Here is a 14,407-nt window from a genome sequence, read left to right as displayed (position 1 = left end):
CCTGGTGTTCCTCAGTACTTTTGGTAGCCACCAGAGATATTTGGCAGCCCAAGTACTTAGGAATGTGATCTAGCAGCTAAAGACAGAAATGGGAGTTGGAGAGTTTTGGTTCTCTTCCTAACCATGTCAGAGAGTTGCTGAGTGGCCTTAGTCAAGTCACATCCCTGCTCTGTGCCTCAGTTTCCCCTGCTGTAAAATGAGGCTCATGACCCTTCTCTGCTGGAAAGCACAAATGTTCTTGGATACGACAGTGAAGGGGCTTTGTCAGCACCTAGAAGGACAGACTATGATGAGAATACATAGTCCAGGTACGACAGATCACAGTAATGGGATGAGGAGACACTTGGTTCAGGTAGGGCACAGAGGTCCCTCTCGGGATATCTGCTGCACTCAATTCCCATTAGCTTCAGTGGGTGCTGAGCACCTTGCAGGATCTCACACACACCAGCCACAACAAAAATGCAGCCACCTCTGGGGTGGAACGCACCAGCTGTTTAGCAGCACACAGCAGTAAGTCACAGAGACCCCTCTCAGGATAGCTGCTGCCCCCACAGGAATAACACCCAAGCACGCAGCACACTTGCCATGCCAGGCCTGTCCCACGCTGCTGGCTGCCACGCTGGGCCGGCCGAGTCGGCCGGGCTGGGCTGGGCTGGGCCGCTCTTTGTGTCTTCCCAGGGTTCTTTCCTCTCTAGAGTGATGCGGGCAGCAGCTCTGCTGGCAGGCAGCACTGGCTAGTCGTAGGGGAGGCGCTGGGAGCCCAGCACCTGCTGCTGTGGTGCCTGCCTGAGCAGAGGAGCCCAGGGCGCCCCAGGGCTGCATCACTCCGGTCCTTTGGGGGACGACGGAAAGATGCCGAGCCCAGATTCATACACCCGGGGCCGGGGATGGGCCTAGCAGGGGTGAGCACAGCATTGTGGGAGTGTCCACCTGGGGCAGCTGGCCCAGAGCTTGCTGGAGCTGGTGGTTCCCTGAAAGGCCACGACCTCCTCCCTGTTCCTGAGGGCAATGGAGCTGCCTGGGCTGAAGGTGCCTTGCGAGCCCGGCCAGCTCCAGACAGCTCCTGGGACACGGCCTTGGGGGTTACCTGGGCTGCTCCCAGGGCAAAATAGCCCAGGCATGGGGGAGGGGGGGTCCCCAGCCCTGGAGAACATCCCCCCAGCCCCTGCCTTGTCTACCCCCACCTGTGTGAATGCTACAGGCCCTGCACATCGAGTGCAGCCCATCTCTCACCCAGTGCTGCCCTATGCTCCCCGCCAGCCGGGCCGTGGGTTTCAGTGTGTGGCAGGCTCAGGCACGGGGAATATGCACCACCAGATTCGAAAACCTACAAATCTGAGGCGGCTTTTTTGCAGTCACACCATGGTCCTGTTTTTGTGGAGGAGCTGCAGCATTTTCCAGGGGAGGCAAAAAATGGACCAGCTTGAGTGAATCTGGGCCAATTCCTCCCACCCCTTCCAAGGAAAGGGCCCTGCTTCTGAGGCAGAAAATAGCAACAATGTTGGAAATTTGAGACTCTGACATTTCGTTTGGGCGAAGGTCAGTATTTGCACTGAAACGGCTGCTGCAAACCGCTGGCCTTTGAGGCCAGTGCTCTAAACATGATGAAACTGGCGCTGGAGCATTGTAACACTCTTCATCGTACACCTCAGCTTTGCACACGCTGGGGGTGGTCTTGCAGTCGGTGCACAGGCAGGGCTCTCCATTGAGGTGTGCGTGGGTTTTGCTTGCGGCACGCCAGCTGCTCATCGACCCTGGCATAGGGACAGGCAGGTCGCCCCCCCCCCGGCATTTCCAGAGGGAGATCAGCACCAGCACCAGAGTTACTCGTTTAGAGCTGAATCGGTTTTCCCATCTGTAAAGCAGAGCTAACGATACTGACCTCGGACAGCTGGGGGCTGCCTATGAATGACATCATGCCTGGGGGCGGGGCTTAATGCTGCAGGTTTGTTTCAGTGTCTTGAAAATCACCCTCAAAATGTTACACAATTGATGGGCAGCCCCCTAGGGATAAAATCGGGGGATTATTATTATTGTTACTGACTCAATAATAATGACTAATGTAATTCATATATTGCCATTATTATTAATTAATGTAATTATTAATGATTAACCTTTCCCGGGCCTGTTTTGTCTGAAGATCTCAAAGCTCATCACTAACACTCAGCAGCCCGCCCGCCCGGAGGAAAGCACATTTGCGAGTCCCACGCGTGTGGCCGTTAGGGTGACCAGACGTCCCAATAAAATCAGGACTGTTGAGGAGTTTGTCCCGCGTCCCGACCAGAGTATGGTCAGGAACCATTTGTCCCGATATTTTGTTTCCTGGTCTTCGGAAGCAATTCGGCGGAGAGTTTCAGTCATGACGGGTCTTTGGGTATTTTCGGCGGGGTGCTTCTGTTTTGTACCCACCTGAAATGCCGCGCGAGGCGGCCCACAGCTGAAAGAACTCTCCACTAACCCGAACTCCCGGACGGGTGAGTGGGTGCCCCTCCCCCCCCCCCGCCCTCCCCCACCGATATTCCCCTGATATTTTTCCCTTTGGTCTGGGGTCACCCTGGCGCTCAGTGGCTTTGGGCTGGCGAGATCGCAGGAGGCAGGGCAGGGAGGGGCAATACTCCATTAGGGTCACCAGCACCGGGCGCCCTGCCTCTCCTCCAGGCATATTGGTACCTGCCACTCTGAGTGAAGACCGTAATGTGCAGCTGCTTCTGGAGAAGCCATTCAGAGCTGATGTGGGTGCTCAGCACTGAGGAGGGAAGGGGCTAGCACGGCCGGGAGGGCACTCTCCCTCTGTATAACCATGGCACCGATTCTGTGCCACCATCCCTAATCGCAGTCCGGGCTGTCTGCCCATTGCCTGGCCCAGGAGCTCAGGGGGACTCTCTGGGCAGGGTGACACCAGCTTGTGATCAGCCAATGGCGGTGAGCCAGGAGGCCGGGGATGGGGATTGTGATATTAACCCAGATTACAACAGGGGCTTTGGAAAGTTTGGGAACGGCTGCCCTACCCCCCCATCTCCCATCCCCCCTCTATCCCGGCCAGCTCCTTGTTCATGGCCAGGCCTGAGGGGGCTTCCTAGTGATGCCCAGCACCGTCCCTCTGTGGTCAGGGGGTGTGGGCTACGGGACACCCTCAGCACCTGGTGTTCTCATCACAAATAGCTACCTCCTCCCCTCTCCCCCGCCATCCTGCCCCCCCCAGCAAGCCTGGGAGGGGCCCGCATCGCCAGGGACACAGGCACAGTTGTGAGCAGGTGTGTGATTCGGGTCAGAACCGTCCTCCAGGTCTCCCTGGCTAATCACCCCGCTCCCCCCTACCATGTCGCCACCTGGCCCGCCTCCCCAGGAGTCTTTTGGGTCACTCCTGCCTGGCTCCCCCGCCTGCCCCGGTCCTCTTAATGAACTAAAAAAGTGATAAATCCCTCTCAGAGCTGACCACGTGAGTGCCCCCACACCTCCCGGCCTTCCCCTACCCCGGCAGCCCCCCGCCTCCCCCCCGTCCCCTCCCCGGTAAGCTGACGCAGCGTCTCTAAGCGTTAGCAGCTTTAGCTTCTAATAGGATTAGCGAGGTTTAAAACTGTCATTTGAGTGAACTAAACCTCTTGATACCCTGCATTGCACCTTCTTAACCAATTTGCCTTCAATTAGGGTAATTGGGAAACTAGCAAAGAAGTATAGCATTAATATTTTAAAGTGATGAAGTGATTATGGGCCTCAGACTAGGAAGCAAATCAATTTGCTATCTGCGCCTAAAAGGCAATTATAATCATTTGTCAGATACATCCCCTCCCTCCCGGCCACGTTCACCAACACCTTAAGGAGGTTAGATGGTGAGGCTCTGAGCGCGCAGCCATTGTCAGGAAAAGGCAAATCCCTAACACGGAGCGGCAGGGGGCAGCTGGACGGGCCTCCCGGATTCGCAGCTGCCATCGTGCCATGGCACCTAAAATTAGATCAGTGCAGCCTGGCGAGCATGGTTAACTCGGGTGACGCCCTGCCGGGTCTGAGGCAGGCTTGGTCTCCCTAAATGTGCTGCGGATGCAACGATGGGCTTCAGAGGCTGCTTCAGAGCTGGGTTATCATAGTCACGCACTCAGCTGTGCACGCTGCATTCTCATACCTGTGCACGCTGGTGCACAACGCTCGCATACCTGCCAACGCTCACACTCACACGTATGCAGCATGCCCTCTGATGTGCACACTCACGCACCTGCTCCTGCTCACGGAATTCACACCCCGGCATGCCCACACCTGTGCCAGCGCTCACACTGCGTTCTAGTGAGGCACTTAAACACCTTTGAGGGGCTGGGCCTAAGTGACTGGCCCAAGTAAATGAATGGCAGAGCTGGGGACTGAGACGAGGTTTCCTGACTCATAGGCCCTTGCTCAGAGCACTAGACCACGTTCCCAGCATCCCCCACCAGCCCACCTATTAGAGCAGGTCCGAATCTTGGGGTGGGAGTGGGCAGGGCTGTTTCCACAGAAAATTTTGACTTTTCAGGTTTTGATCGAAAAGCTTTTGGGGTTTGGATGAAAGTTTGGGGGTTTCAATACAAAAGTGGCTTTTTCCGCAGACACTTGCCAGGACAAGTTTTGTTTAGTTTTCTGCAAAAAATTGTCTTTGGTTGAAAACCCCATTTTTAATTGAAAATGGCTTAATCGGAAAGTTGTCAAGGCACCCTCACCAGGACGAATGGACAATCACCCATCAGAATGATTTCATGTCTGTCATGGAAGGCAACGCTTTAAATAACAGACTTAAATTTCCTGCAGAGACCTGACCTTAAATTCCTCATGCATTCAGCCTGCCTCATAATGCAAGAACAAAGGGACGTTCAAGGACATCGAAAGGTGCCAAAGTCCTGACTGAAAACAGGAAATTCTTTTTTCACACAATGCACGGTAGGCCTGTGGAACTCACTGCCACAAAAGCTCACTGAAGCCAGGAGCTTGGCAGGGTTCAGAAAAGGGATTAGACATTTATCCAGTGAATGAGCACAACCAGAGTCATAACAGTATATAGCAAAAAAGTAAATAAGAGCTTTGTAAAGGCTAGAAACCCACCTGCTTCAGGGCATAAACTAACCTCTAACTAGGGGGGTCAGGAGGAAACTGTCCCTGGGGTAGGTTGACCAGATAGCAAGTGTCAAAAATCAGGACAGGAGGTGGGAGGTAATAGGTGCCTATGTGAGAAAAAGACCCCCCAAATTGGGACTGTCCCTATAAAATTGGGACACCTGGTCACCCTACCCTGGGGACAGGCTACCCCATCGCTGCCGGGCACTTGCATCGTCCTTTGAAGCAGATGGTGCGGGCCACCGTCCGAGACATTCCTATGTTCCTAAAGTTCTCCTTGGCAAGTCAAGGGGAACTTTGCCTGTGATTCATAGATTCTAAGCCAGCAGAGACCATCATGATTATCTAGCCTGACCTCCTGGATCACCCTGGCCAGACAACATCCCAGAAAGAATTTCTGTTTAAACTAGACTACAACTTTTAGGAGAACAGCCAACCTTGATTTAGAAATGGCCAGTGATGGAGAATGTACCGCAGTCCTTGGTAAGTTGTGCCAATGATTAATTACCCTGATTGTTAAAATACATATGCCTGATTTCCAGTCTGGATTTGGCTACACACAAAGTTGTACAGCTTTCACTAGGCTGGTGTAGCTAAAGTGTTACAAACCCCTAATGGAGAACAGCAATACTGGTGTAAATATCCTTACACCACGGTGTACAGCTATTCACATCTGGGAAGGGGAATAAAATATACAAGGATACGGCACCTTTATACCAATACAACTGCCTCCACACCAGGGGCTGTACCAGTACAACTATATCAGTAAACAATCACACCTCTACCCGGAACAGTTATACCATGGGGGGTAGGGCAGGCCAAAAGAATGACTGCGGAATCAGGTTCCGAACCATTTCCAGCTGGGCTTAAGAAGGGGTGTCAAAGACAGTTTCCTATTCCTCTCATAATTTAGGTCCAGATCACCCCAGGGTTTGGGATGGCTTGGATTGGGATAGTATTTGTGTTCATCTCTCTCTCTTGCTAAATTACTAAACAGCACCATCTAGTTCATAGTAACTATTGTCGTGATGCTGAAAATCTTTTGGGACAGACTCTGTTCTCATTTACACTGGTGTCAATCCGGAGTAATTCTACTGATGTCCATGGCGTTAGTCCAGATTTACACTGATGTAACTGAGATCAGGATTGCCTATTAAATATAACTGAAGTGTACTGAAAAAGCCTGACAGTGAACTCCAGGATGTAAAGGCCAAGAAATATAGCTTGTGTTGTAAAAATAATAATGTTTTGTACTTCTGTAGTGTCCCTCAGCTACACAGGTCAGTAGCAATGACCAACCTCTGAGACAGGTACATTCTCTAACTTTCCATTCCCAGCCTGGTACACGGAGACATGCAAAGGTGAAGTGACTTGCCCACACAATAAGAGCCAGTGAACGAATGCCAGAGTCCTGACATCCATCCCCAGCAACGCGATCCCACATGGCCGTCAAATACAATTGATCGGCGGAGTTCCTCCTGGAATCATTACGTCAGTGGGGGGGGGGGGGATTGCTGTAATCAAGTCACACATAATTAAGTGTTCAGGCACCCTGAGCTTTGGAAAGATGTCTTTTATATTATTAACATTGAAGTACATAACTAAATGCTCGCTGGAGAGATGTGCTCAGGGAGCTACAGTTAAAGCCATGCTCAGATTTCCATTATACTCATCTGCTTTCACATTCTGCAGAAAAATCTCCATTAGGGCTGAAATTTCCCATGGTTGCGATCACACCCCTCCCCGCAGTCTCCTCCATTGCCTTATGGAAACAAGCACCCCACAGATGGAATCCAAAAAAATCTTATGGGAACATTATGAATTTTAATGCACAAAAGTCAGGAAAAAGTTACAGTAATAACAACATATTACGCTAATATTGATTACATTATTATCACTAATATAAACTCAACCCAGCTGCATAGAATATTATTCAAGCGACGATGGAAAGTCCAATGCAGAGCTGAAGATATTACCTATGTGCTTGTGTGGGTGATGGGCCCCTACTTTAATACAACTAATAAATTACACACACAAAAGTACATCATTCAGGGTGCAAAGTCAAGCACTCATAAGTCAGGAAATGCCTGAATTCAGGCTACTCGACATCCTTATAATTATGCCTCCTGTCACAACATCCATGTCCTCTGCCTTCAGGAAACCCATGTTAATTCCCATGTTGCCCATGGTTCATAATCTCGGGTTTTGACATCATCAATTACAGTTTGCATGAAAAATATGGCCAAGCAACTTATGTAAGAGGCACTTTAGCTGCTGCGGAGAGTCTACCATCCACATCTGACAACTCTGACCTCGTAAGGATAAATCAGCTTAAAGTGGCTAATGTCTACAAGCCGCCTCATCTGTTATGGCCTGCTCCTGCTCTACCATCACGTCAGCATTTTGCCATCTATGCCAGAGACTTCAGTAGCCACATCTCACCTGGCCTGCAGGGAATCTGATCAAAAAGGGATAAACTTTGCAACTGGGCCTCCCCGGGTTAACTACACCTTCTTCCTGACCCTAATCAACCTGCAGCTTTTCACTCTGCCCACTGAAACCAAGGCTGCTCCCCCAACCTCAGCTGGGTCACTTCTGCTGGACATTTCCCCACCTGCAGAGGCCTTGGAAATTTTCCTCATACCCCGAGTCGCCCTCTTCTCATCCAAATAGGGGTTACAGTATCCATAGCGACCACTAGTCCAAGGCTACATTGAAACTACAGAAACGCAGACTGGGACAATTAGGGTAAACTCATAGACCAACATACAGTCTATATCCAGCGTAACGTCTTAATAGGTCAAGCGTATTCCAGGTTTACCAAAGCAATTTCTAAGGCTGTGTGCAAATCCATCCCATGTGGCTGCCAAAAAATCTGTATGCCATATCTGGATGAAGAATGTGCAGGCCTTAAACAGTACAAAAATCCATTGATCCAGAAATAACCAACCATCTCCTAGACAGCCTGAAAAGCATGATAGGAAAAAGCAATCTTAGATATGGATGTACAAAACCCACCACATACACAGCAACAGAAGGTCTCTCCAAACAGCATCCCCACACACCTGGCCAACACGGCTAAAGCAGACAAAGATAAAATTATCAATCAAAAAAGAGTGGCATCACAAGCAATACAAGCAATCTCCACAGCTCGCCCAAGATGAAAACTTCCAATCATTAGCCTAGAGAAGAATTAGAAAATACACTGAACTCAGTGAAAACAGGGAACGCCTGTGGCTTTGACAATGTACTACAACATCATAGGAAGAAAAGCCAACACTGGTTGTCCATCTTCATGACTCGCATCACAGTGGAGAACATGCTACCCAAGATATGGTGGAAAGCTAAGGTGATAGCTTTATCAGAGCCAGGTAAAAACCACCCTTTAGAAGCCAGCTGCCGCTCACTATCACTCCTGAGTTGAAGCTACAAACTCCTGGAGCAGATGATACTATGACACCCATGACAGAACAACTTTTGAGTGATAATCAGGCAGGTTTCCCACCAAACTGAAGCACATGTGACCAAGTGTTAGACCAAGTGATAGACTCAAAAGAGATTTCAAGAGAAGAAGAAAATGGGAGTTGTCTTTTTTGACCTTACAGTAGCCTGACACCATCTGGCTCTTTGGTCTGCAATATAGGAGGTCAAGAGTTCTTCCTGGATGGGTTGTCATGGCAACTGAGCTGATGCTTTGAGGTAGACATTTTCAGGTGGCTCTGGGCCACAAAGCCAGCACCTGGATATTCCAGAAGAACAGATTCCCACAAGGTGTGTTGCCATCACCAACTTTATTTAATGTTTTCACCAGTGACCTACTGAACACCATCTCCAGGTGGTTTATGTCCACTGGCGATATCTGCTTGGCCTCACGGGAATGTGACTTCCAAACGATTGAAGAGACCCTGAACCCTCATATGGCTGCCATAGGTGACTATTGCAAGAAATGGAAATCAAGTATCTCAAAGACTGTATCAACATGCTTCCACTCTCCGTTTAACACCTTTCTGGAATGGTCAGCAGCTGGTCCATGATTCAAAGCCAGTGTAGGCCCTCCTAGATTGCACGCTCACTTCCAAATATCATCGCACTAAAGTAGCTCAAAAGATCAAGAGCCGCAGCTGGCTCCTGCACAATCTGGTAGGGTCCCTCTGGGGAGCCTAATGTAAACACCGTGTAGTTTGAGACTCGCCTTCTACTACTTTTATGGTGAATACGGTGCACCTGTCTGGTTAAACTCTGCCCACACTGGATGACTAGACACATGGCTTCCTCATACCGTGAGAGTTACCATGAGCACCCTGAAGCCACCAAAACTTGCCTGGTTCCCAGACCTAGTCAATATTCTTCCACTTCACATCTGGTGTCGGAATGCTGTCAACAAATTGATCACCACGGTACAGCAAATGTCACAATGCCACTGTTCAGGGATATGTGGGCTGTACCTCACCATGGACTGCAAAGCAGAAATCCTACCTGGACAGTGCTGCACCCTCGCCATCCAGTTGATAACATCATCAGCTTGCTATGGTGAGCAGAATGGGGCAGAGCCTCTGCCACTATCAGGACTTGGGTTCCCATGCTGCCTCTGGAGCCATCTTCACAGGTTCAGGTGTGACGTGCTTCGCTGCGCCAAGACCAGCTGTTCCTGGGGGCCCCTGGACAGCCCACTGTGCAGCCATGCTGCTGTGGAGAATGCTGGACGGAGGCTGCTGTTTTCATGCTGGGCTCACTGAGGACTTCTCAAACTGAACACTGCTGATTCAGAGGCCATTGATTGGCTCAAGACCATTCAGCTGGTTTTGGGGGTGGAGCTTAAACCTTGCCTTGCTTGTGTGGCCCACATGCAATCTAATCTATCTATCTATCTATCCCCATCCACCCCCTGTGTCTGTCTGTCTATCTATCTATCTATCTATCTATCTATCTATCTAGTCATGTCTTTAATGGCATGATCCTATCCTGTGTTTTCCACAGAACCGCACTTTATTCAGTGCAGGGGATGGACAGTGCTCCCTGAAGAATGAATATCTGTTCAATACTTCTTTTTTTCCTCATTATTTAATGTTGGCCCCACACTATTTATTGCACACGATAAAACCTTGTTCTGAAGACAAAGTTATTAATTTCCTCCTGGGTGTTCCTATGGTGCCGATCACTGTCGTTTCTGACTACTTTACAGACATGAATGAATTTATCTCCACTACCCCCCTAGCCGATGAGTGGGTATTATCTCAGTTTTATACTTGGGCAACTCAGGCAAAGAGACATTAGAAAAGTCGAAAGTGTCTACTAATTTTGGGTGCCCACCTTGAGACATCCAGGACCTGGTTTTTCTAAGTACTTAACATTATACAGCTCGACAGCTCGTTATATGTTCAAAGCAGAGCTCCCGTTGACTTCAGTTGCAGCCGTGAGTGCTCAACACTTCTGCAAATCAGACCCCAGGGTCTCACGTCAGACACCCACAAAATGAGGTGCTCACAACTGGTGACCATGGGTGAATTTTGTCATGTAAGTGACTTGCCCAGCATCACACATGGAATCCTGGGTTCTGTTCCAGGTCTGGAGGGGAGTGTGAGCTGCTTTGGGGATCACCCAGCCCAGTAAAGAATTCTCTCACCTCCTGCCTTGTAACTTTGGGTGCCTTCATGCCATGCTGCTGGGGCTCATCTCTGGTTCGTCGCCCCCGAAGGCATGAAACCTGCTCCCCAGTTATCAGCTCACTTTGGCCCACACACTCCACACAGTTTGCACAACAGGGACCTGGGCTGGGGTGAAAATGAACAAAAGGGTTAATCTAGTAGAAAAACCACAGATTCCAAGATGAACCAGTAAGGGGAAGCGGACACAGACATGCCACACAAAAAATAAACTGGTGCAGCCTGAGGCTTTACACTGACACACTAGATAAAAATCCTTGTTCCAATACAAGTTACTTTGCCTTTGCAACTTTCCCAGTGCACTGGTGCTTGAACAGGGATGCTGGGGGTGCGGCAGCACCCTCTGGCTTGAAGTGGTTCCATCCTATACAGGGTTTACAGTTTGGTTCAATGGCTCTCAGCCCCCCCCCCCCCCCCACTCTACAAACTAGTCCAGCATCCCTGTCCCAGTGTGCCCTCTACTGCAGAGGGGATCCAGTGTTCAGGGGCAGCAGCCTGGATAAGAGCCCTCAGGCACGAGACTATTACTGGTCTGGGTGAGCCCCAACACGTCGCCGAGTGTTCTCTAGTAGTCAGAGACCCTTCTGCCCTAGTTCCTCCCCAGCCTGACCCCTTCTGCCCTTTTCCCTTAGCAGGAGCCTGCTCCTCTCTCTGCCCCCACTTCTGCATTTAAATCAGGTTGTTCTCTCCTCCTCCTGCCTGGGCACCAGCAGGAAGGCACTGAGCGGGCAGGAGACCCTGTCTCCCAGCTCTCAGTTCCTGTGCCTAGCAGCACAGCAGCCAGGAGGAGTAATTGCAGGGAAAGTCGGGCTCAGCCCCTGAAGCCCTGGGGTGGAGCATGCTCAGTGCAGATGGAATCACAGAGCATTTAGCTGCCAAACCAATACATCGCTTCTGAGCGTGTGCAAAGTGCAATTTTCTGAGGCTGATAAGTTGGCCAAATATGTGGGGATTTTCACAGGGGCAGCAAAAGGTACAACCCTGTCCCTAGGGTTACCTCTCTGCCAAATTTAAGTCCCTGCTCCAAAACATGGAGGTGCTAGATCTTCATGAAACAGATGTAAGAATCTAACAATGGCAAAACAAGGCATTTTCCCTATGACCTCCTTCTCAGAAACAGCTGACCTATTTTAGTTGAAACTTACTAAATAAATAAATAAATAATTCAGGCGGTGACAAAAACCCAGCACAGAAGATTTCAGCCCAATCAGTTAAAGTTTGACAAAGTTATAAGCAAGTGAAAATGTAATGAAAAGTGTTAGACCCCCCCTGAGCTATAAGCATTGCTCTGTCTATTAATAATAATAATTAATAATAATGCCAGTACAGTCTGTGGTTGCAGACCTGGCACCCTGTTGGGTCTCAGAGTCTCCTGATCAAATCTTCTCACCCTACCAGTAAAAAAGCACATTTTCAATGCCGCACACAGAGCCCGTAATTCATAAGCCAAGCTGGGTTCGCTACCTGGGCATCACCAGCAACTAAAGGCCTAATTCTGCAACTCCACTTAGTGGTGTAAAACTCACTGAGGGCCAGAATCAAGAGTGGAGATGGGCTCTGCCTCTAGCTCATTCTTGGTAGCCATGTCGATTCCATGGGGCCAGCAGGAGTGTCAGAGAGTTGCCTCCTTGCAGGCACCTCTTCATGGCTTCAGGTCAGCCCTGCAAGCAGCCCCTTGCCTCAGTTTCCTCAATAAACTCAGAAAAGAGGCTTTTACAAGTCTAATCACAACAGCCCTCCCGGAGAGACCTTTGGGTGAGAGCAAACTTCAGACAGGAGATGAACCACTTAGAAAGCGTGCTATGAATTTGCTGTATATGTAACCCTTGTCTGCAATGCTCTTACTCACTATTACTCGAGTCTCTGCTCGTTGATAATAAACATCGTCGTGTTTTCCCTATAAGTGCAGCTCAGAGCTGTGGTGTTAAGCAAGGTGCTGGCCCTGAGCTGGATCTTACAGCTGGTGTGTTCTGTTCCCTTGGGAACAGCCGGCCTGCTAATCCTGTCAGTGGTCAGTGGCTAAGGGGCTGGACACTGCAGGGAACGCTGGGAGCACTCGGGCTCGGTGTGTGCCTGTCACTACCTTACAGAGAGAGCCAGGCCCGCGGGGGCCTGGAGGGCAGGTGGGTTCAGGGAGCTGAGGCTCAGACAAGCCTACTTCATACTAAGGGCAGGTGGTGGTGAGGTGCCTCACAACCCGGGGGGTGTCACAGGGGGGTTCCCTGGTGAAGCTGTTCCACTGTTTCTTAAAGAGGGATTGGAGCAGGGGGATTGGACCTGGAGCTCCCACAGCCCGGGTGGGCGCTCTGACCACCCGGCTATCGAGTCTCTCTCGCTCTGAGGCAGCTGGGAGTAGCTTCCTAACTAGCTCCCCTGAAGAGCCTCCCTCCTCAGGAGCTTCCTCTGTTCTGGAGCGCCTGACTCAGGCCAGGTTCACACTGCAGCCAGACAGCTACGGCGCTGCAGCTGGGCTGGGTTGCATTGTGGTGTGAACGCTTCCTACATCGACAAAAAAGGGGTTTTCCATCGTCCACCTCTCCGAGAGGCAGCAGTGGCAACGTCTATGGAAGAAGTCCTCCATCGGCCTAGCCGCATCTACACCGCAGGTCAGGTCAATCTAACTACGGTGCTCAGGGTGTGAGGTTTTCACTGCCCTCAGCGACAGAGCTGGGTCAATCTAATTTTTAAGTGCAGACCAGGCCTCACCTTTCATAACCCGTTATTAGACACAAGTGTCCGTTACCTAATTAACTGCTGCCCAGTTTCTCAGGCAATTAACTATCCACCAGTGAAGCTGGGTTGGCTCATTCTCCATAGCAGGACCTGTCACAGCCTGCTAAGCTGGGCACCTGACCGCCTCGAGGCCCAGCCCCCGTGACAAGTGCCCTCTTCATGTCAGCAGTCCCGACAATCCATCTCCCCGCACCAGACTGGTTAGCTGCTGGCTGGTGAGCTTCCACATGGCGATGGCGGCGTGCTTCTCCAAGCTGAGGGGAGCTCCCACGTAGGTGTGAGGCTGCTGCAGCTCCGGCATGAGCTCTGCGCAGATCTTTAGGAAAGTGGCCTTTGTTATCCTGAAGTTCTGCAGCCATTGCTGGCCGACCCAGGACTGCGGCACTATCCTGCCCCACCAGCCAGCGTTAGCCGGCCAGGCTCAGAAGCAGTGGTCCACTGACGGAAGCTGCTCCAGGAAAATATCCTGCAGAATTAACTGCTCAGTGTCAACCTCCTCCTCCTCCTCCTTCCCTAGCCATATTGTCATGGCTTCACCAGGACTGTCTCCCCACCCACCAAAGCCATCCGGCTGCATGGTTGCCAATACATATGCAACAGCCTGCTTGTATTAATGCCCAGCAGGATCACGGCCCTCAGTAGGGTTTCCTGACTGCAGCTTGAAAATGGCTCAGCTGAATCATGAGATGCCAGGAGAGGATTCATGGCAGTTTGTTTAGTTTGACCCCAAGTGCCAGAAATGCCAGTAGGCTCTGGGTAGGCAACGCACAGTACCCTGCGAGAAAAATCTCAGACTGCATCGGGCCTAGTGGTGGAACATTGCACCCTGGAATATCTGCCCACAATGCTGTGCAGTTAGTCCAGAAAAGCACAGAGCTGTCTGGATGCACTGATTCACAAGGGATGTGGCCCAGCATAACCAAAGTGGTGTGGAC

The sequence above is a fragment of the Mauremys reevesii genome, linkage group 26 (genome assembly GCF_016161935.1).
Source record: "Mauremys reevesii isolate NIE-2019 linkage group 26, ASM1616193v1, whole genome shotgun sequence".
NCBI classification, from domain to species: domain Eukaryota; kingdom Metazoa; phylum Chordata; order Testudines; family Geoemydidae; genus Mauremys; species Mauremys reevesii.
The sequence above is the reverse complement of the archived record's forward strand: the minus strand, read 5'-3'. Positions refer to the sequence as shown.